The sequence below is a fragment of the Stegodyphus dumicola genome, chromosome 1 (genome assembly GCF_044657685.1).
Source record: "Stegodyphus dumicola isolate Sdum_Otavi_A_Nest chromosome 1, ASM4465768v1".
Taxonomy (NCBI): domain Eukaryota; kingdom Metazoa; phylum Arthropoda; class Arachnida; order Araneae; family Eresidae; genus Stegodyphus; species Stegodyphus dumicola.
In genome coordinates this window covers 230,662,845-230,687,962 of record NC_140768.1, presented here as the reverse complement: position 1 = coordinate 230,687,962, position 25,118 = coordinate 230,662,845, and positions in this window count along the sequence as shown.

Below are 25,118 nucleotides of genomic sequence, written 5' to 3'. Positions count from 1 at the left end.
GAAAAGAGCATGTTTTGTTATTATATCCGAATAAAGCAAGTGGTTTTCGGAATAAACAAAATCAAAAGTTGTGCGTGTAATATATCCTACTAAACTCAAAACTGGAATCACGAATATGCGGAAAAAAAAAACAGAGAGGGTATCTTGTTTGAATGCATGCGAAAACTTAAAGAGGAAGAAATATAAATCCTTTATTACAATATGAAATTTAATCAACGTTACCTGCTGAAAAAAGATATAAAATTATTTCTTATAGTGTTGGTGCAGAGATGATTCGTGGCGACATTGAAGATGCTATCCAAAGGCAAAATGAAGAATTTTGTGATGATGGTTTAAAACTTTTCTATAAAAGTTTCTAAAAACGTTGAAAATGGTAAATTAAGTTGCTTTGCTGAAATGCAGCCCAAAAGTATAAACCTGAGTCCTTGAAACTAGAAAATTGAATTTGAAATGGTTAAAAGAATATCTTGAAGAATGTCGATAAAAGAATTTCTTAACGTGATAAGATGCTTTAATGCCAATAATATGGACATTTTCATCAGAAATGTACCAAATAAATTCGATTTGCTCAATATGCAAGATCAGGACATAAAGAACAGGATTGTAGGAATGATTTTGAATGCACCAAGTGTAAAAATGCTAGTGTTAAATATAAGTTGGATCTTAGCGTAAAAGTCTTGACAAGACATATATCTGCTTTAAACGATAGATAGACTTTTTAATCGGAAAAACAGATTATGGATCTTAGTATGTGGAAAATGTTTTAGAAAGAAAAAATGCTTTAAAAGACTGAAAAACTTGCGTAAAATAATTTTGTTAAATGTGAATGTAATTTGTTTTCTTTTAGAAATTTATCAAACGCGTTAAAAATAATTTATAAAATATATTATTTGTTATTAAGAAAGTTATACTTTTTATACTATTTGTTATTAAGAAAGTTATACTTTTTATACTATTTGTTATTAAGAAAGTTAAATGAAAATTAGTAAAATAAAAAAGGAGCTGGATTGTATTTAAAACGAATTATGTGTGCTTATCTTGACTTTTAAGTCGTAATTTAATTAAAAGTATTAAACAATTAAGAGATTAAATAATTTTTTCTTGGAATTCAATTGTTATAAGAGATGTAAAAGTATGATTGTGTAGTATTCTGAGTTTCGCTAGGGAAGGTGTACGTCTTTATTGTGTTATCAAATTATTGTATATCAAGTTTATATGTTTTGGTAATCTACCAATCTAGAGAACGAACACTCAAACAAATTTCATTCTCTTCCACTGATTGAAGAGATGGACGAGGAGACAAAACGCAACAGCAGTCGAGACATGAGGAGTACCACGCAACAGCCATCAAGACATGACCTATAGCAATCAAGACGGGAATGGAATCACGTAACAGCGATCAAGACATGAGAAATAATATTCCTGCAAGGCAAGCCGTTAATAAAACCCCATCCGTTATTATTTCGGAGTTACATATTAAAGGGAAAATGGTGAAAGAAGATTTAGTATTCTTCTTCTGTAAAAAAATTGTGTAACCCTTAAAATGGAAATCTTACATTTTAAACTTTACGATGCCGAAGATTATAGGAAAGCTGCAGGTTGCATTCTCGAAAGGAACATCCATCTACTTTATTTTTATACCCAAATCCCTCATAATAAGGCGCATTTGTAATATACGATACAAGAGGGATAATAATTTTTAAGCGATCTGAAAAACTCTCTGCTGCACGTGAAATGATACCTGCTCTTGTAACGACTTTTACATCTATAGAGATTAACTATTGTGTTTTCATAGTAAATTACTATTTTACATGTTTCAAATATTTATGGAATATTCCAGTCAGGCTACTAAATGAAATGTTCGCAACTAAGTCAGTAAATGGAGTATCGCAAGCCTATCTATGCATCAGCATCACGAAATATGTTATTAAAACAAGAGCTTAGACATGATCAACAAACAAGTTATGTAATTTCGATTAAATATAGACCTTAATAGCAATTCATTAAATTACTGTAACACAATTATAATTTTCGACACAACACGCAAATAAAATTGCAGAACAATTGAGATTTAGACGTGTTATGCATTACATTTTTATTAAACGTTTTCCAAACAATTTCTAATACATTAGTCATGAAGTGGGCACCATATAATTACTTCATTTCTTTAGCGTGCTATTTTTCAATTGCTGATTCATAAGAACAGCCTCTAATAAAGTAGAAAAAAAGCTATTTTTTTTTCAATTTTGTAGACACACGTTTAATTCTAGTGAATGAATTTAAGATGAAATTTCATTATTCAGATTTATAAGAAAAATCGCAAAATTTAATTGCACATCATATTGACTATTACAATAAATAACATTCAAAGCTAATTGCCTTAACATGCTTCAAAAACATACAATGCTCCCGTTTTGAACCCTTTCTTCAATCAGGAGGCCCACGTTAGATGTCCTCTGCACTTTATATCAAATATGAAGTTAGTAGTAATGGATTTCTGGGTCCTTATTCCCCAAACACAGGAGACAGTACGAAGTTGGTGATTTACCTGATATTATATGTCAATTGAAAGCACAACTATAGATATTTGGAACACATGAACTAATTCTCACTCGCAAAGGTTTAAAGCAGAATATTAAAACTTTGGTATTTAATACTGCTCATTCCATTTAGCATTTAGCCGTAAATAAATTCCTGAATGCCTCATAACTCAGTTTTGCATCCAACTTTATTCACGTTTTGTTAAAAAAAAATGCCTAGATTAGGATTTTTGAGTTTTGTTACAATTTCAAATTAACTTACATTACAAATCAACGTTCAAAAAATTATCGCGGACGCATTTAGCAGCCAACGCAATCCTAAAACAAACCTAACTACAAAGCAAATAATGATTTTATTTGTTTCAAAACCACCGCTCTGCCTAAAAGAAGCGAAGCGATTTCTTTTAAAAACTCGAACTAGTGAAAAAAAGGAATTTAGGAATTGTTGTTAAAATACTTATACCACAAACGGGGACGAAGAAACTGGTAGTCAACAATTTGCTAATGCTTTTTATTATCCATTAGATTGGCTTATACTACATTTTAAAATCGATTACTCCTTCGCAAATCAAACCTTGTACTGAAAAATTCGATTTGAGAATTTTCATACGAAGTGAAAATTCGTATCTTGGCTTAAAATTCAAAGAATAAATCTGCCCGGTTCTGCACTCACGAAACCGTGTGATCTTGCTTCTGTTTCTTTAAATATTAGTAATTAAAATCCATAGCCGCCAATTTATGTATATATATATATATATATATATACATGTAACTTAAAATTAGAGGAAAAGAAATAAAGAATACAGTATCTTAAAAAAATTTAAATGGATTTTTTAAATGAAACATAATCTACTGTCAAATTTCAGGGCCAAGTAAAACGTAAATTGAAATTTTTTATAAATATTTTAAACCAAAAAATGAAATAATTATTTATATTTTAAAGCAAATAATTATTTATATTATTTCAAATTGACTCATCAAGTTGTAATAATTTAAAACATTAAAATTCGTAGAAATATGTTCTTCTGACGACGTGTTCGGTTCCACTTGACTTTTTGAGCGGCAACAAATTCCAAAATAAAAAAAAAAAAAAAAAAAAATATATATATATATATATAATAAAAATATGAATAATAATATAATAATAATATTAAAAATAATATAATAATATCACTTTTACTACTAGTAATAATAATAATATATACATATAAGTAGAGAAATGGAGATAGAAAATAAATAACTAATTAGATGTGCATACGAAAATGCAGGCGTTTATCTAGAACAAATATGAAAGCAATTACAAGCACAATTACCCTGCACATGCATGCTGAGTATTTTAAAATCTAAGATTAAAATTTCGAATATCCAGGACTCAGCTGAAAGTGTAACTACCGCAAGCAAGCAGAAATTTTAGAATTTTAAAACCTCTTCCCGCTCTTCCTTTTCTTGTAAAGAAATAAGAAATTCTTTGTGAAGGATGTATCTCAGGTAAAACTAGGTCGCTAATGGTCGCTAAATGGTCGCACAGTTTGGACGAGGTGGTGAAAGCTTTTTTATCCCCCATTTCCTGGAATGATAACATCGTTCCCAAACTAAACAAGAAATATTTGTTTTAATCTAACCAGAACAAGTACTTTACTCTGGAACACGAATTCTGTACATACAAAAATTAAATTTATTTCACGGTTTTTTTCACATTTTAAACATGGTTTATATTGATGCATTTGGTTTTTTGCCTAATTTCAGAAAATAGGTACTTAAATTTCGTATACGTGCTCTATACAAGCCCGTGATCGTCATTTGCAGCGTAAAATAATGTGTGAACATGCCAGTGATTTTGAGGATCTGAGAAGTGAGTCCTTAAAATAAAGGCTAGAAAAAGCACTTTTTGTTGGGGGGGGGATGTAAATTTTGGGTTTATTAAGTTTTTCGATTGGATGTAGTAGTAACGAAATAAACGTTTCAAAGAGTGTGATCCCCTGTCTTGAAATAACGTGAAATTGTGACTTGAAATAACGTTAAATAAATACTGTAAGTTAGGTTAGGTTATTTAATTAAGGCAAAGCCTCGAGGGCTATCTGCCTAAGGGGAGGGATGCCTTCGTGGAGGACGTTCTAAAGGAAACTGGCTCGTATACACATGGGGAAAATTACGAAAACACCCATGCAGCCAGCCCGTTCGCGAGATTCGAACCTCGGACCGAACTACCAGTGTTCAGCGACTTTACCGCTCGGCCCCTGGTGGGCCTAGATACTATAGGGCTTTTTATTTACGTTTCATTCGGTACTAGTAATTAACACTTCGGAAGAAAACACACCACTCAATACAAAACGTTTTTGTAACTAATTTATTACAAGCAAAATATTTGCAAGATTACGGAAACCTTCAAAATTATATTTCATACAATAACTTTAAAACGCCCAAATTAAGCAGAAAGTTTCTCCTTATATTTATAGAGGCCGCTGTCTTTCCGAGCCGCTTAATTTATCTTTGCTTCTCAAATAATACTATGAGAAAGTTTGAAATTATATCTCTAATGTTTGAGCAAAAACAAATAAAAGAAGCCGTCTGCGTATAATAGTGTACATCCAAAGCTTCACTCAAGAACATTTTTGGAAATAATGCATTTTGAAAAAAGTAAAATGTTAAATGTAAGAACATTTATAACTTGTTGTATTGGAATCAGAAAAAAAACCTAGTAAGGGACCCTTTGTATATTTATTATCAATACACGATAATCAATACTATCTATAATGAACAAAAATGCAAAAGCAATTAATTTTGAATTTAATATCAATAACAATAAAAAAATCTGAAATTTTTCCAATTTTATGTTACGTACTATAAAGAGGCATTTTTTTTTACGTTTACACATACAAACACTTTTCAAGAGGATTCGAACTAACACCCCTTTGAGCTAAAAATATTTAAAAAGAGTATATCTTTAGAATTTTCAAAAGGCAGTCTCACACGCTGGAAATAAAAAACGTTTTATTTCTTTTAGTATTGCCGCTGCTCGCTTTGGAACCGTTGAGTTTTTTAATCATAAATTCGTTAAAGTTTTACAAAATATGAAATAGGGAATAGAAATAAATTCGAGACTCCAAATTCCCGGCTTCCAGGTGCCTATATTTGCGTGGAGGACTATGTTATTCAAAATTTAATGACTCTGGGTACCGCCGTTTTTTCACAATGAAATATTGATGCAGACTCTTCATTATTTAATTTCCTCAAATATAAAACTGGATGATAATATTTGGTGGCAACAATCGGAAAAGTGATACAACCTGTGAATAATTAATGCAGACTCAAACGAAAATATAAATAAGGATCCTTCAGAGAGTAACTGTTGATTTTTTTTTTTTTTTTTTTTTTTTTTTTTTATTTCTTCTTCTTTTTTTTTTTTTCCTACTATGCTACCTACTATGCAATGCATGGGCGACGTCGCCCATATACGAGTGTTCTGGGTGTTGACATCCCCGAGTAGTGTGGACTGCGTCTCATCCATCCAGAAAACGTTGAACGAGCACTGAGGGTCGCTTTCAATTCTTGCCAGAGGTCATTCGGCAAAATGGATTATTGCTGTGTTTCCGGGTTGTAAAACAGATTAGAACTTTTATTAGCGAAAGCAGGCCTACGTGGCAATTGCAGTGAACAAAATTAGGAAGTTTCTTTCTTAAAGAAAGCAAAATCTGCCACTGTTTATAACATTTGTACGAAAACTGATTAAAGTGTCTTCCCCCCCCCTTAAACGATGCAAGTAATAAAAATGTTTTTTTATGTGTAAGGTATTTTTGTGTTGCTTGCATTTAAGAATTAGTTACTATTTAAAGTTAATTCATTATTAAAAACCATATTTTTATCGTTTAAAAAGTCTTTTTAACATTGTGAAAAATCTCCCGATTTCTTAAAAAAATCTCCTGATTTTTGAGTGTCATAGGTTGGAAAGTATGCTTTCGTAATCTCATCACTATACAACGTATCACATTTAATGCTTAAAAAGAGTTATGTGACACAAACGCCAAATGTTTATGTTTTCGTCAAATGCTTTCGCTATATTTCTGGGAACTTTGATGTGCCGTGTGAGTGACGTCAGTACAATTCATTTAAAATTGGCCGAAATTGTAGCAAAATTCAAAACTCTTCATCTAAACTTTTTCTCCCCAAAATATGCTTAAATTTGCACGCTTTTAAAGTGATGTAAAATTAAAAATGTGAGAGCTTTTTAAGCTGTTGCGAAAAACGAAGTTAGACTAGATATAAAACAGAGCTACATTTAATTGAAGAGGACGAAGATCATCACTTCGTGAAGAAGTTTTCAACTTAGTCTATTCTTTACTGTATCTCTCACCTGTTCGCTCTGATATAAATTCGCTATCAGATATAGTCTTAAAAAACCTGGCAATACGGAAGGGACTAAGAAATAAATAAACTGGTAAGAGTACATGAAAGTAAAATGAGCATTTCTTGTAGCTCCTAAGTGGCGATAATTCGCATAAATCATGAGATAACAATCGGAAATTATAATTGGATTTCACATGTAAAATACCAATACCGTGAATACTTGTAAAAAACAAAGAAAGTAATAAATAATGTATACAAGTTTCATTTCTAATTGGCGATCGCAGGGCGGGCGATCGACATGCTCATATGCGTGAAACGTACAGCGCAATGTAATCTGCCAATTTTGAAGTCTAATCTGCAATTTGTTTTTCAACCACGAGCGGTGAAGCCGTAAAGTCGGTGAACACTGGTAGTACTGACATAGGATCGATTCCAGGCGAACGGGCTGGTTTTAGGGACATTTTCACGGTTTTCACTAAGTGTAATGTGTATACGAGCCAGTTCCGCCGTCTGAACGCAGCCTAAGGTAATGTTTCCGCCCTTTCTGCATCCTAAACGCTGTGAGAAATAACTAATTACTAATAAATTTGCGATGCAATCTAAGGAATTATTTAAATCTAATAGTTTCATCTGGAATAAACTTAAAATATTTGAAAATTAAATATACACACATAATTTTATTATAAGTTTCGAATACGTTATATTCGAGAAATGGGAATACGATAGAAAAATTCTCACAATTCCCTTTGACTACGTATATTAAACGTATTTTCACAGAACCTATCTGTAAAGAATGCAAGAATAATGTTTCACCATTATCGAAGCAATTCCCTAAAGAAACTGGAAATTTAAAGCATTTTTTCGTAGTTTCTATTACTGTTGCATATTGACTAACTTTCTGCATTCAGCACATATCTTGATTTAGGCTATGAGTTATATATGTGTGTTAGTATGCAAACTATAAGTAGCCAAATAGGAGATAAAAAATATCATTCTAGCAACCAATTCTGTGCTGAAAATATCATAGGGAGGAAACTAATTTCACTCGCTAAATTCGAAGAGTGTGAGGATTTGCCTTAATTATATCCACATGTAGGGCCGACCGTTCTTCAAATAGTCTGAGACAAAATACTGGCCGTTTTTGCAAAAGCCTAGTAGAATACACAAGTTTATTTTTAATTTCGTTTCCTTGAAAAGTGGAGTCGCTCAGTGGGTTACTTCTTGAAACTGCCAAACATATTTCAAGATATGTTGTAATACTTGGCAACGCTGTTTCGTCTTTCGAGGATACGATAAAATTCAGGTAGCATCTGGTCGCTGGCTCACATTCCTTTCTATTATTCGAAACGTTTGGAGACTTGTCTGCAGTTTTGTGACTGCATCTTATTGCAAACTAAACTCACACCAGTTGCGGGTATCGTTCCTCAGTTCACAGTCCAGGCGTATATGTGTTAAAAATATTTTGGGAAACTTTTGATATTCTGTGAAGTCGCTCGAAAGTGTCGCTGAAAAATAAAAACAACCTAACTTGAAAGTGAAAATAAAACTAGATGCTTTACAGAAACTGGGCAAAGGGTGTTGTGTAAACAAAATACATACACACATATAATACAAATAACCAATAGGTTGGGCAGATGGGCAAAATATGCCATCTTTTGCAAACCTCATGGAGCGAATTGGATATATTTTATTTCAGATTTCTATTGCGAAATTGAAAGATGTAGGAGTGATACTAAAGTCGTTTAATTTTTAAGATGGTATGCTTTAGTAAAAAGGTTCAGAAACGCTGTTAATAGCCTAAACGCCAATGAAGTCTGCAGCATCATCCTTCTCCTGGCAACTATCATGAAGATCGAGAACCTCACAGAAAGGAAAGGGCCGTTGCATTCGTGGCGTTGTTAAGGATTCTTCCACAACTCTGGAAATTGCAACCTCCCTCAGAAATGTGTGCTACATTCTTTGGCTTGATGTGCTAGACCACATCAAGCCACAGAATGCACAAAAGGGTCCAATGAAATACACAAACTGCTGGGACCTTATGGACCGAATTGGATATCCTGGCCCTCTATTCCCGAAATCCAAACGAGCCTGAAGAAATCCCACACCAAATTCCATTTCTACCATCACCATCACCAAAATATCCAAAACTAAAAAAAAACACTCACAAAAAAAGAAAAAAATAAATTGGAAGGTTTCAGATTTTAAATTACGTCCAAACGTGAGTGTTTTTCAACATTTTCTGTGTTACTTTTATTTGTTAAATTCCAAGTCTCTTCGCACTTAAACCATAAAATTCAGTTCATAAATAATGATATGATAATATGATAAAATAATTTTAAATTGACCATATCTTTAGAATTCCCTACGCAGTCTCACACGCTGGAGATAAAAATGCTTTTTTCTGTAAGCGTTGCCATTTCTCGCTTTGAAATCGTTTAGATTTTTAATCAAAAATTCGTTAAATTGTTACAAAATATGAAATCGATAACAAAACAAATTTCAAACTCAAATTAGTTCTTCCACATGCCCATACTCTATGGAAGATTACGTTATTCAAATTTTGATGGCTCTAGGTACCGTTGTTTTATTACAACGCAAGAAACATACATTTATTTATGCAGATTCTTCATTATTTAATTTCTTCAAATATAATACAGGGCGATAATATTTGGTGGCAACAATTTGAAACGTGATACAGCCTTTTAAAGGTTTCGACGCAAAATCTCAAAACGAAAACAATAGTCCTTCAGGGAAAAGCCGCCATTTGGACTTAAAGAGACGAATAATAACCGCACACCCGTCGCTGCTCTTAACGCTAGTAATATACCTTCCGGAGTCTCAACTCCAGTGTTTTAACAGGGGAACAACATTTTGCTCTCCCCTCTCTTCTAATTCTTCTAAATTTATCGGTACCCGAAGAACGAAGTTTTATTCTAAATTGTAACGATATTCTTTCGGGAATCATACAAATTTCTAATCAGTCTGGTTTTGACTAGAAAGTGCTGCTGTAACTCTCAAAGCTCCTCTGCCACATCTTGGAGTGGCTCCCTTTGGTGCTGACACAGCCTACTATAACTTTAAGAACTATATTACGCTCCAATTTTCTGATTCCCCCTCAACATGAAAATTCAATACTTTTAACGATTTTACAAAACACTCTTCATGGAATACCAATGATATTATGCCTAAGCTTCGCGAATGCAGAGAATATCTGTATGAATAGCGTTTTCACCTTATTCTTACGCAAGAGACTAAACTCCAGCCAGGGAGAGTTCTCATGCTCGCAAATTACAATTTTTCTTCATGACAGACAAACTGTCAGTCGGCTGGAAAGTATTATTGTAGCACATATATCTATATTACAGATACATATATATATGTGACCATACCCTTCACAGAAGGATTGATACACCGAGTCTGAACAAAGCCGAAGATAGTACATCGAACTTTGTTTCCAAATTCAACTTCAGTAATTGGGATCTCTTTCACATAAGGGAAAAGGTTTAAAAATCCCTGAGGAAGATTTTTAACAAACTGCTCAAAACTCTCAACAATATCATTATTGCTGTTGATTTAAATTTTCATAATCAGTTTTCGCGTTATAAAATTCGAAAATCGTCTTATTTTCCAGAAAAGAGATGAAGACATCATGCAACCAGTTCTTCTAATCATAATACTCAAAATATATAAAGCCTGTAACAGCCAGTGGCAACAGTCGTGGGCGTGAATCTGCCGGATAACGCAAACAGAAAACACTGATTCCGTTCTTTTTGTAGATGCAGTGGTAGCTCCCACAGACTCGAAGAAAGCTGAGCTTATTGTTAACAGTCTCGAAACCCAATTAGCACTCCGCAGCGAAGAACTATATTCGCGAACAACACTGATACCTCCCCACAAGATGTTGAAAGTTTCTTAAACCCATCTTTCACATCTTTCAAGAGACTAGTAGTTAACTTCACTTTTTTGAGGTTAGCACATATATTAATTTAGAAGACAAACAACAAAACTTATATTGCTAAACCACAAGCCTAAATATGCACCTTGATTGAACTCTACCTCTAATCGTACGATCAAAAACGTTCAGTCCAAATTTAGTTCTTCCTAGAATAATGGTAATTGCTAATTAACGTTGTGTACACAACAGCAATTAACATTATTATTCCCATAATAATGTTCATTACTAATTACCTACATCGCTATATTTAAAGAAAACCAGAAACGTGAATAAATATTGCCTATTCGAAACCTGACCAGCACCATTCAAACCCTCAAAATTAACTAACTCCTATCTTCGTTATCAAAAGCTATACGAATTTATGTTTCCTGAACACTTGAATGTTTTCCTCCGAAAAGAAAATATCAATATTAATAAAAAGGTTGGATTCGAAAGAAATACTGCGCAAGTCACCAGCTTCTACGAACAGTGGAGTACATTCATGTAGTCTTCAGCAATAAAATGCTCTAAGTTTTAATTTTTGTATATATACTATACATACATAAGATTTAAAAAATATAGTTTATTTAGTAATATGTAAGGAAAGAGAAGCGAGCTCGCTTTGTTTGGTGAATGAAAAACTGGCAAAATTATTTTTAATGTATGCCTTCTTACTTTGGATGGGTAATGTGAAATTGAATTTTTGCGACTAAGTTTTAATTCAAAGAATTCAACAATTTCATAATCAAATTTAATGCACATTTGCTGACCACCAGTTTTTATGTAATATCTTGCGGTATAAGAATTTAAAACAATTTTAAATAACATATTTAATGTTCATCTTCTTTTTTTTAATAAAATTGCTTTGTTTCTTTGAACCAAAGTGGTGGTTTGGAAAATATATTAGCTCACAGTTTGCTGTTTAGCTAGGTTGGTATTAGAATGATTTTGACTGCCAAACGTATTCACGTTGCGTTTTGTAACTGATTTGCAACGTGAGTGACAACAATTCAATTAATATAAAATTGGCGGAAACTGTAAGAAAAACAAAATATTCTAACCTAAATACTTTCCTAAAGAAATATGCTTAAACCAGCACGGTTCTTCAATTGACAAACAATAAGCAATTTGAGAGTTTCGAAGCTTCAGCAAAAAATGAAGTTAGGCTAAATTAGTGATGAGTCGGTACTACCGAACCGGGTATTTTGTAACGGGTACTTAGTTGTAACGGGTACTGAAAATCGGTACATCCAAGTACCCGTTACTTCAGTACCGAAATCGGTACTTTTCGGTATTTGTTACTTCTGTACCGAAACGGGTACTTTTCGGTATTCGCTACTTTGTAATGAAAATATGCGTCTCTTCTCAGTATTTCGGTATTCGTTACTGGAGGATCGATGATGGTTCAGCTCACTTCGGTTTTGGTCCGAGGACAGTAGTATCTGTTTGTATTTGCAAAATGGTGGTATGCGCTCCTTGTGTCCATGAAATGACCTTGAAATAGGGCATGGGATGGCAAACGTGAAAGGGGGAACTTTCGTTGCGTTCGTCACGGAGACTAGAGTTTGAGGTAGTATAATTAATTGCCTTTGTGTGCGCGGGAGGACGAGTGTGAAATAGTGGAAATTTTTCGAAAGGCCGTTTGTTGTGCGTGTGTGTAGGTAGCAATTGGAGTCACTGTCACGGGCATTGCTCGCTTGTGATTGGTGTCGGTATAGTTAGGAGGGTAAGGGAGGGGAGCGCTAGATGATTTGCAATCCGAATTGTGCATGTTTTGATTTTTCATCGTTTGTAGGAGAAAAACTGTGTGGATCTGAAATGATTGATTTGGTAAGTTGCTGTTGTTGGATTGGTGAATGGAATCAACTACCAACTAGATAAGTTCCTTTTCCTCAACATATTTTTAGCATAAATCAGGAAAAATATTTTTCGTTTGCTTGCTTAATAGGGCAACGTAAATCATATGATCCTTTTTAAATAAATATGATCCTTTTTTATCCTGCTGTACCTACTTCAGAAATGTCACAGCATCTAGTGGATCACTAAGCCAATCAACATAAAATACAGACGCAATTTTAAACTTTTCTAATGAAAGAACAAAGATAACTGACCCACTTATGATAATTCTCCCCCCTTCTAAAAACAGATTTTCATCTCTCCAAAAGCTAAACCCAGGTCACGTGCCTAACACGCAGGATTGTCAACGCCTGCTTTACCCCCCAGGACGTGACCACGCTCCTCCGATAAAAAGAGAGGTGAACTTTGACCTGGCAGTCCGAATCTTCTTTTTTTTTTTTTTACTCCCTCTGGAGCTTATTTGAGGGGGGAAAAACTATCGAATGGAACACAGGAAATTATCCGGACATGTTTATGTAAACATACATGTCCCTCCCTTTTTTTCCTTTGCATTTTTTGCTCTTTCATGCCTGATTAATAGAATCATTAGGCGATATTGCACTTAGTTCCTTCAGTGCGCAAAATCGTTACTTGCGTATTTCGGTACTCCAAATCGTTACTAGGGCTCTTCGGTACTCCAAATCGTTACTAGGGTACTTCAGTACTCCAAATCGTTACTAGGGTACTTCGATATTCCAAACCGTTACTACGGTACTTCGGTACAGCAAACCGTTACTTCGGTACTCCAAATCGTTACTTGGGTACTCGGTACTTGAAATCGGTTTTCGGTACTTTTCAAAGTAACGGTTACTTGAGTAACGGGTATTTTGTACCGGATACTTTTCTGTACCCCTTACTCTCGTACCGGGTACAAGAAAGTACCGAAGTTGCCCATTACTAGGCCAAATGTAATACCGAGATGCATTTTATTCTGGGATTTATATAACGCCTTTTAGCATTAAACAAATTCCTGAATGAAACGGAACTGGTAACAGAATGGTATAGTTATTAAAATATCTCTGGTAATCTATAGAGGGAAGTAAAACGCTGTTTTTTATTATTGCTCAATAAATAATGTGTAACTTACTTTCATATTTTATGTTTCCATTTCACTTACAGCATTATTCGCACATCATACGAAAAGCCTGTGTTATCGCCAGCCAACTTTCGATACTCGCAAGGTTCCCATAATAAGGTCAATCTACGAGACTGTTGTGATTCCTCGAATTATATATGGCGTAAGAGCATGGGGTTGTCGGGCGGAGGAGCTGATTAGACTTCGTATGCAACTGGACACAATGCAAAGAGCTTGGTTACTAATGCTTACGAGATGTTTCAGAACGTCCTCTACTGAGGTTGTTTGTCACCTGGCAGGTGTGCCCCTCTCTCCAAACTATTTGTTTTTTATTATGATAAATTTCGTATAAGAACAGAAAATATTAATTTTAAATTATATGGAGATTCTATTGTAACACGGTGTGCTTTTGAAAGAATTGATTCAAATTTAATTCACCCTTCTGAAAGAATTTTTATTCCGTATTATTTGGATGCTCCAAAAATAGGAGAAATTGACATTTATACAGACGGTCAGGTCTCGGAGATGCCATTGCTTTCGCATATGTTATATATTATTACGGAACAGAGATTGAGAATAATAAATTTAAACTCAATATTTATAACTCAGTTTATCAAGCGGAAGCTATGGCTATTTTTTATTCACTGAAATGGATTAAGAAGACTCTTAAAGGGAAATATGATATACATATTTATTCTGACAGATCTTCAAACTCTCTCAAGACCTGACCAAGACAACCCTTTAATAGCAGATATTAGAGAATAATATAAAGACTTGAGAGAAGATCAAAATATTGTGTTTAATTGTGTGAAGGTACACGTTGAGAGGGCGGACTCACTGGCCAAGGAGACAATTAACGCTGTTAATGCTCATGATATTGATGGACAGGGATGAACAAGGAAAGCTGTGACTATTATGAAAAATTATATTTATGATAAATGGACGGAGGAGTGGGAAAGGTCTCATCGAAATAAAGGTTATAGGAAATTTGTGAAACTTAAAAAAGGTTTATGTTATTCAGACAGTGACGTTAACCAAATCATTACAGGTCATGGCCGTTTTCCTTCCTATTTTAAAAGGTTTAAATTAGAAGAGTCTGACCTCTATGATATCTGTAAAGAGCCGGGCACTGCGTACCATTATGCGGAAACATGTAAATATTTTACTGATAATCAGGAACGAGTTTAAGAAAAATGATGTTTTTAATATATACGATAGTTTAAACGATTTTAAAAGACAACAAAAATTATCAGGAAAATGATGGAGAAGATTAACCATGATAAGCTTTCAGTAGGGATTTTAATTTTAATTTTATGTCTGTTTGCTGAAGGTGTTTCTAGCTTGCTCTGGCGCAGCCCGCAAAAAGGCTATAGGGCGACGTAAAGTCTGCCAGGATGGTGGGGCTGTGTCCCTCATCTCATATAACCCGGCACAAACTATCAACACACAACGAACTGTTTCTGGAACTGTTAGAATAAGGACAAAAATTTTCTCATCCTGGCCGGCACTATATTTCTAGATGAGCCAGAGATCGGTTTTGCCAGAAAACTTTCTCAGCTAAATAGTTCTAAATTTTGACAATGATGAAAAATATTCTCTGCATTAATTTTACTATTTTAGCGGTGATTATTGATATATTATATGTACATTTGTTTTAAAAGACGTGTTAGAATGTCTTAAACTAGGAAGGAAATAGTCCCGCAGTTAATAACAATAACTGAAAAGGAAAGAGCTAATTCACTAGAAGACGGTTTCATTGACGTTTAATTGCTAACGACAGGATGATTTATTATGCACTTACAAAATAATCTGCTTGATTTGTGTCCTAAAATAGAAGCCACTCCAAATATTTGAAACTTGAAAATCACTGCGATTGGCAATCATTTACCTTTTTAGTTTTATATTAGCCTTCAGTTACCTACCAATTAAAAATGCAATGACTCTTCCAGAGACCAATTCTGAAAGCTGACCAACGGTTTGAGATAACTCTTTACATAAATCTTACAAAAAACATGTGAACACAATGATTTCCAAGGATTAAAGGATTAAGCATTTGGGAGTGCTTATGGTTTAGTAACCGCTACCTCCACATCATAAAATTTAAATATTTACGCATGATTGAGAAACGATGTAAAATAGTCGTTAAGGAAAATAGAAGAGGAAGTCAGCATGAGAAGAAAGTTTAGGAAGGAGGAAAAAAAATTTAGGAATGTTAAAAGTTTTAGAAAAAATGACAATGAGTTCGATTTCAGAGTTCGCTATTCGATTTCAGAACCTTTCGATTCTACGTCTAACCAGCTAACCACTAAACCAAGCATAGAACATATATTTCTGTATTTTAAAAATTGTTTGGGTATTTTATAACTTTATAAACAAATAACAGAACAAAACAAAAGTTTTAACAGAACAAAAGTAAAAGCAAATCGCGATTAAGATTAAGAAAGCGGTTAAGATTTTAACAGGCTCCTTAGTCACATGGATTAAAATCTTAAACTGTCAATATAAATGAAGTTGCGAGAAGGAAACCCTAGGCAAAATTAAATTTGACGCAAAATTTATATGTTTTTTTTTTTTTTTTTTTTTTTTTTTTTTTTTACGCTAACTTATCGAATTCCCCCGCTCTTACTTTTACGTACTGAGCACGCGCATCGAAAGACATTACTGTTCTTTCGTAGAAAATTAGATTTATTTAATCATTACTAAAGCCCTCTAAAGGAAATTTATTCAACACGAAAATAAATTTATTTCAGATGTTTCTTTAGTTTGTTAAAATGCGAGGGAAAATAGAAGCGATGTAAATCTCGTTCAGTAACCAATGACAAAGCAGGAAACATGTGTACTCACATCCCACTGTATAGAATTGCATGTCAAATTTTGAATGCTGTTTTAGTAAAATGCTCATCATGCTAAGGCAAATAGTTTATCTTTAGACCATTTCAGTAGAATAAGTAATGTATTTTAAAATAATTTATTAATATTTAAGTATTTTCAAATGAAGTAAAAAAATCTTTTCTTTTTTGAAAATTTTCTCATCTGTTTCTGTCCTACAAATTCAGCTTAAATTATAGCATTTGTCTGCATTGTAAAGTAGTTCTTTTTATTGGAAATTTTACAAATTAAGTACAATTTGATTGTAGCATAAAAATAATATCTAAGAGATTATTTAATGGAATTTAGGATTTAATAGTTGTCGTTGTAAAGACCATAGATTAGCAACTATTTACATTTGAATATTATTTACTCTTCTTGCAGATATGCTTCATAATGATGTAAGTACTTTTACTGAACCAGACCATACTCAAACCTTCATAATTAAATTTATGCAAATTTTCATAATACCTTGGCATAAAGGTATTTGCATCCTAATGAAAACTGAGTTATAATATGACAAAAGCTACCTCCCTGGTGTGAACATCTTTATGTCTTGTAATGTCAGTAATTTGCATGTAAAGTGCTGTTATGAAGTACGCTTTTCATTTATTTCGCTAATTAGTATAGCAGAACAAATGAATTCAAAATTCTACTACCAGTTTTACGAGTTACAAACTGGTCTTCATAAGGGCATGAAAAATTTTTTATAAGGGAATTCTAATAAATCTTTCTGTATTTCAAATAGTGGCCGACTTGCATAAAGGTGTTGTCCTTGCTCCTTCTCATATAGGCCAACCAGCGGCCGAGTGGTTGTTGTAAAGCGGTTGTTGTTGAACACTGGTAGTTCGGTCCGAGGTTCGAATCCCGCCCGCGAACGGGCTGGCTGCATGGGCGTTTTCATGTTTTTCCGCACGTGTAACGTGTATACAAGTAAGTTTCTCTTAAAAAGTCCTCCACGAAGGCATCCTTCCCCCTAGACAGATAGCCCTAGTGTGCTTTGCCGTAGTTAAATAAAGCAATCCTTCTCATAATACTAAGGAGGTTGTCCCAGCATTAAGACATCATTGACAAAGCATCTAAAATATGCTCAGGGTAAAAAAATAGAGGAATTAGTGCTAGTAGGAAATATTTTAGAGCATACAATTAATTATTTTCGTTTAACAATATAATTCGATATATTAAATAAAGATGAATGTTTCATCTCATTACCTGAACTGACAGTGAGAAAGGAACTTTTGGTTAAGTATTGTTTGCATTGTTCTGAAAGGGCCAGAGTATCATTTGTTAGCTCGTATACGTAGCATAAAGATTAAATTACCATGCTAGTTTTTTACTACTCCTATAAACTTGATTAATATCAGCTTTGCGTTCAGCCTTTGAATTTAATATTTAATACTCTATTTAGTATTACTGAAATTAAAAATTGAAAAATATATAGCATTTTTCAAACCATTAATATTTTGATAATGTTTATTTTAGTAATTGCTGTTATCACTTGCTCTTCAGATGCTTCATTTAGAAAAATGAATTCAGTTTTCTGTTTCTTTAAATATTTTCGATGACTTGTAAAATTTTGAAATTATATGTAAAACTAGATAATGAAACTAATAAGTATTATTATCATGACTTCCTCATTTTGAATTTTATAGACATTTTCCGATTTCTGAAAGTCTTATTAGTAACTCCGAGATAACACAGATCATTTTTACTAAATGGTGTTCTGTTTTATTAAATTTTATTTTTATGCAATTAAAGATAGCCTTCATAAATGAAAATTAGATTTATAAAGCATTAAAAGCATAACATCACTGCTGTTTAGTGTTTACATCAAGTTTTTCTTCTAGTATTTATTTAAGTTTTACAAACGTAATCTATCCATGCATTAGATATCCCATTTCTATTTAAAATAAAATTTTACGTTAGATTACATAAAAAATGGAATTTAATTGAACAGAAATGTATCTGCCATATTAAATTTTATGATTAAGGTTTATTATTATTTTTATTAATGTTATTATCATTGATAATTAACTAAAAAAAGAATTCTTTCTTCCTTCCAAGGTAAGGACGACAGTGTCTATGTCCAAGATGCATTTTGTTGCTGTTGAATGGTTGAATGGCATTTAAATTCTATTATTAAAAGTTTTTTTAGCAGCCACTACTTCTAACTAATTCGCCTTTATTGTTATTGATTTAAATTAGCCGTTCTTTTAACGTGAGATACATCAAACCAAAACATTACAGATTGACGTATAAATTATATGAATAATTTTAAAATCCCTTTGACAAATAACAAAAATTTAGATAAAATGTGTCACATCTTAAAAGCAGTTAACTGTTCCTAACGTACGTTTTAAAACCACCGCTTTGTCTATCACAGCCAATGCTGTTTTTTTTTTTTAAAGAAAAAGCAGCCCTTCATGTTGCAATTGTTTCCAACCTTCTTCAAATTTTTTTACCCCATAAGGAGAAGAAAATACTGGTGTTCAGCAATTTAGCAATTATTCATGTTAAGTACTGGATAATTTTGATTTTAAATTCCATTACTTCTCCCAACCAAAGGTTCTTTCGATACATATGATTCAAAGTGAATCCATCGAAACTGAAAGTACACATACAGGGTCATCAGCGAATAAGCCCTGATTTCAAAATTAAATATCTCTACAACAAAGATCGATAGAATTATGCGGTAAACTGTACGTTCATTAGCAAAACTGTAAAAATGGTGTAAAAAAGTTTAGAAAATTTAGTTACGAAAATCGTTAACAGATGGCGCTCTGCGCTGAAAACTCTCTGAAAGGAGTAAAAAAACAATAAAGTGAAGCAGCCTTCGCAATCAAAATACAATTTTTTCAAAATGTTCACCGTTCGAAACAATGAGGTGGCGTAAACGAACAATGAAATTTGACATCACGTCTTGCAATGTCTCAATGGAAATGGTGTGTGTATTTAATTATGGCAAAGCACACGAGGGCTATCTGCCTAAGGGGGGATGCCTTCGTGGAGGACTTTCTAAGGGAAACTGGCTCGTATACACGTTACACATGGGGAAAAACCACAACGGAAATGGAATCACATGCAACACCAATCAACGATTCAAGCTCACCTAGAGTAGCGGGATTGTTTCGATAGAAGGTGTCTTTCAATGCGCCCCACAGAAAGAAGTCACAAGGACTCAGATCGGGAGAATATGGAGGCCAAGCTATTCCTGTGCCAGTAAACTGCGGATAATCTAACGCAATTACTCTATTTCAAAAGTATTCATGAAGAAAGCGAAAAACTTTATCTGTTCGATGTGGTCGAGCCCCATCTTGCACCAGTCGATACCTGGTCGATCCTCCAATTCTAGTTGACTGCTGACAAATTGTTCCAAAATTGTAACGTAACGTTCAGTAGTCATCATTTCTCGTACGAAAAATGATCCAATAATGCCTCATACCGTAGCCCATGCAGTAACTTTAGGCGAATGTCGTGCTTTCTCTTCACGCAAATGAGGATTAACGATTCCATTCAAATGAAAATGTTCCTCATCTGTGAACCAGATGCAGCTCACATCAAATCTGTGGTTGTCGACCATTGTTAGAATCTGATTCGCAAAGCCAACCCTTTGTTGCACAGCTTTCATGGGTATGGCCTGATGACTTTGGATTTTGTATGGAAACAGCTGTAGGCTATTTTTTAATATTTTTTGCGTGCTCGTGTACTTCAAACCTGTCTCTGATGCCATCCGTCGGATGCTTTTCCTAAGATTTTGCTGAACAATTCCAGAAACTTTGTCTGAATTTACAGGAGTGACTACAGTTTGCCTAGGCCCAACATTTGCCTTTCGATCATCAGCCACGTTGCCAACCCGTTCAAATTTCGCAAAGAGCATGCGAATGGCTTTCGCATTCGAATGGCTACTCCAATTGAACATTGAGCCATTTTTCACTAGCCAACAGTCGTACTGATCACTTTTGAATTCAAAGTACATTTTTAAAGGCTATTGATAGGTCATTGCGTTTAGAGCGCCATCTGTTAACGATTTTCGTAACTAAATTTTCTAAACTTTTGTACACCAATTTTATAGTTTTGCTAATAAACATGCAGGTTACCGCATAATTCTATCGTTCTTTGTTGTAGAGATATTTAATTTTGAAATCAGGGCTTATTCGCTGATCACCCTGCATTAACGCACAGAATAGCTTAGCCCAGTTTTAAATTTACCAAACTATATCAGTTTTCTTCTCTGTCCATAAATTTTAATAACTAAAATTATATATCTTACATCTCATATATATATATATATATATATATATATATATATATTGTTGCGTGCGTACGGGTTCGTAATAGATTGAATGCACAAGTCGGATGAAAAGTTAATAAAATATATTCTTATCACAAGAAATAAAACAAAATACTTAAATTTTCTCAGATATTCGTACAATATCACAATATCACACGGTAGTTATATTTTCAACTACTAAAACGTTTAACAGAACACAGTTCAAAGCGCATAGAAAGCTCAGTCGATCTCAAAGTTTACAGCACCTAAGTAAGCAACAACATCTTGGTAAAAAACTGAACTGAGATATTTTTTCTCCGGCTTTTTAAAACTTGTTATTCGTGCACGAGAACATTCTGGTAATTTATATTTTCTCGAGGTTCCTGGAAAGCAAAAGAGCAGAATTACAGTTTCAGCTAAGACACAACTGCTAACACACAATATGTATTATATAGATGTAACACTCAGATTGGAGAGAAATATTCTCTTTATAGTCACAGAGGCCTCTGAGCTTTCGCGGCGTTTAATGTTAAGCAACAGCGTATATGCAAAACTTCGAAGTAAATAAAAATCTTGAAAGTAAAGGCTTTAAAAAAATAAAACGTTAATTGTACAAAAATTTATACCTTGTTGTATGGGAATTAGGAAAAAAAGTCTAATAAGTAAATCTATCGATCTGTTTACACATTTCTTATCAACGTAGCCCAATTATAATGAATTAAAATTAAACACAATCAGAAACGGATAAGTAATCCAGTGCATTTAGCTGCATCTTTTTTATAAAATATTTAGACAAAACAGTACTTTGAAGAAAGCGAAGGTTGTAAAAAACGTGGATTGGATTTCGAGTGTAGTAAGACAAGGGTTCCTTCTCTTAAGGAATAGCACTCAAGATTTGGACTGAAATATGTGTTTTCGTTAAATTAAAATTATTTCGATTGCATTCAAAGGCTAATTTTGTTTTTCCAGAATGTAGTAAAAATTAATGTCACAGAGCATTAGAATAAACCAACATTTTTACCGGAAATGCAAAAAGTAGAAAATTTGCATTATTAATTTTCCATTTCATATTGAAATCGATCAAATATAAACTAATATAAACAAAACTTTCCTCTTCTAATTTGAAACATACTCCTTTCTTGAATGCTGAATATATTTGTGTAAAAACGTCACATATTCCAAAATATACTGATGCAAAATGTGAGTGAATTATTTATTATATTCTCCTAAACATAATATAGATTTCATTTCCTCGTCTTATTAAACTTCACTTCTCTTAACTCTGACTTTAGTTAACTGTGGATACTTGGTTAATCGGAAATATACTGTATGTGAATTTGTGGAATGTTATCTATTCTAACTCGTCATAGTAGTAACATGAAACGCTTTCGTGTATACTTACTAAGAGTTTGTCCTTTATGCTAATAAAAAGAGCACTGGACTCGAACGACTCGGACTCGAGGTTCAATTTCCATCGAAACTAATTGATTATTATGAAATATTGTATAGTCCGAACCATTGTTAGTGATAAGCAGTTACCTGAGAATTAAAGGAAGTATAAGGACATTTACTGCGCCTAAAACTTACCAGGTGGTGATATGCTGACGATACGACATTACTGAAGAACGTTCTTCAAGTAAAAAATCAAAACACATAGTTCTATAAGGTACAGGGACAATTTTAAGCAACGCCTCTCAATACACTAATACAGAAGCCATAAAAAAGTTACAAGTTTCGTACGGTGCGGGAAGTAAAGTACAGACACGTTATGAAATATTTATATAGCATTACTTAAGATGGCCATTTGTCGCTTCCGGGGCAAGAGGGGGGAATCGTAGGGTTTTACATTTGATCAATTTTGCTTTTGCTTGTGAAGAGAACTCTTGCAATCTTGCTTTTGTTTGTGAAGTAAATTTGTCTGCATTGATTTACATTTTCTATCTACACTCATGTCCAAAATTATGTTTACATGCATAAATTCACGGATTTCTCAGAGACTATGACTTATAATTTAATGAATTTTCGTGGAATCATACATAACATGATGACACATAAATGCAAAAGAAAAAATTGAAGATCACCTCATATGATATAAAATTGTAGCAGGAAACAATAAAAATGGTAATAAAGTGTGACAAAGAGAGTTAAGAAAAAAAGGAATGATTCAGAAAAAGAATTAAGTCTTACGAATTTAATATGGAATATGATCTCTCCTGACTTGTACACACATATCACAACGTGTTTTAAGGCTGGAAATAACGTTGTTAACCACAGTTTGGGGAATTAATCTCCACTCTTCCAGCAATGCCGTCTTCAGAGCATTTATATCTCTAGGAGGAGGATGTATACGTGCAATTGCTCTTCCAAGGTAGTCCCATAAGTTCTCTATCGGGTTAAGGTCAGGAGAGTTTGGTGGCCAAGGTATTCGCTTAATGTCTTCACTTTCAAGGAATTCATCAACGAGGTTTGCTCGATGTGGACGGGCATTATCCATAAATAAAAAGTCAGGTCCATATGCACCCCTGAAAAGTCTTACATAAGGATCTAAGACCTCATCCCGATATATCTGGCCTGTCACAGATCCGCTGCTGAACACGTGTAGGGGCGTACGTCCATCGATCATTATTCCACCCCATACCATCACACCTCCACTACCGAAACGGTCACGTTCCACAATGTTCGAGGGATCATTTCGTGTTCCTGACTCCCTCCAGATGTAAACACGTTTAGAATCACCAGTTAAACTAAACCGCGACTCATCAGTAAAGAGAAAATGGGACCATTGATGTTCAGTCCAGTTTTGATGTTCTTTACACCAATTAAAGAGATCCCGCTTTTTCTGTGAAGACAGTAAAACACATACCTTTGGCTTTCTGGCATAAAGGCCTTTTTCATTAGGCCTTCTGTATATTGTTTTCCGTGATGCAACAGTTCCAGTGGCGGCTGCTAGCTCTGAACTTAACTGGCGAGCAGTAGCCTTTCTGTTACGACGGGCAGTTAATGCCAGATACCGATCTTCAGAAGCAGTTGTCATTCCTTTCCGACCTTGTCCAGGCCTCGTTACAACACTTCCATCATTTTGAAACTGTTTCCATAGCTTAGAGACTGTCTGTCTTGAAATATTCAGACATGTGGCTGTTTCCATGATTGACTGCCCTGCTTCTAAACGGCCGATAATTCGCCACTTTACAGATTCTTCCAAATGATACTTCGAAGCCATAACAAACAGCTTTGAGTCCCTACACACTGAAATCAAACGCTATGTTGCAAAAATTCACTCAAATATTCAGTTTGTGCAAAGCGCTTGATTCACCCTTGGATGACGTAACGCCTAGATTTGCATGTCACAAACCGTTTGATTACTTTTGATTGGATAATGCTAATTAGGTTTGGTTTCCACACATTCCCTGCAAATACGGATCACATTGATTCGATATTTCATTGAATATCATCATTTTTGGGTATGTAAAGGTAATTTTGGACATGAGTGTAATTGGCCGGGCTACCGTGTGGTTTTATAATGCTTTTAATGCTGGAGGAAGAGAGGCATTTTGCAAGAAGACCGTTTTGTGAGTACCTTAGAATGCTAGTGTGGTGTTGGCTTTTCGTGGAATGTCGTTCACCTACTAACTGAAACCTTTTGGTCTTAGGAGCGATCCCTTTGGCTGATATAGGTCGGTGGGTGACATATGTGTTTTAGATGACAGTGATTCTCTCGATATCCTCAGGGAAATCCAGGGTAAGTAGTTTGGGAGTGAGGCCGTCCAGTCAAACCTTATCGAACGCTTTGGCTATAACCAGCAACAGTCCCGTTGTAAACGTTTTCTGTTGAATGCCTTCATCAATGTGTTCAAACACTCGGTGGAGCTGATGAGTGGTGAAAAGGCAGTGGCGAAAACAAAACTGTTGGTAGAATTATCAAATTTTTTGCTTCCATGAGAGAGTTAATTCTTGTTAGAATATCAGCCTGCATAAACTTGCTTACTATAAAAAGCAGGATTATCGGATGATAAATTGTTCGCGATGCAGACAGCCTTTTCATTTTCAGGATCGGTATATTTATCGCTCTCTTCAAAGGTGAGGGGAAATACTCATAATTCAAGATAAGGACACTGGTTTCAGGAGGAAAAGCTGTCTTCAAGGGGGAATTCTTAATCAACCTGTTTGTAATCTTATTAAAACCTGAGCCTT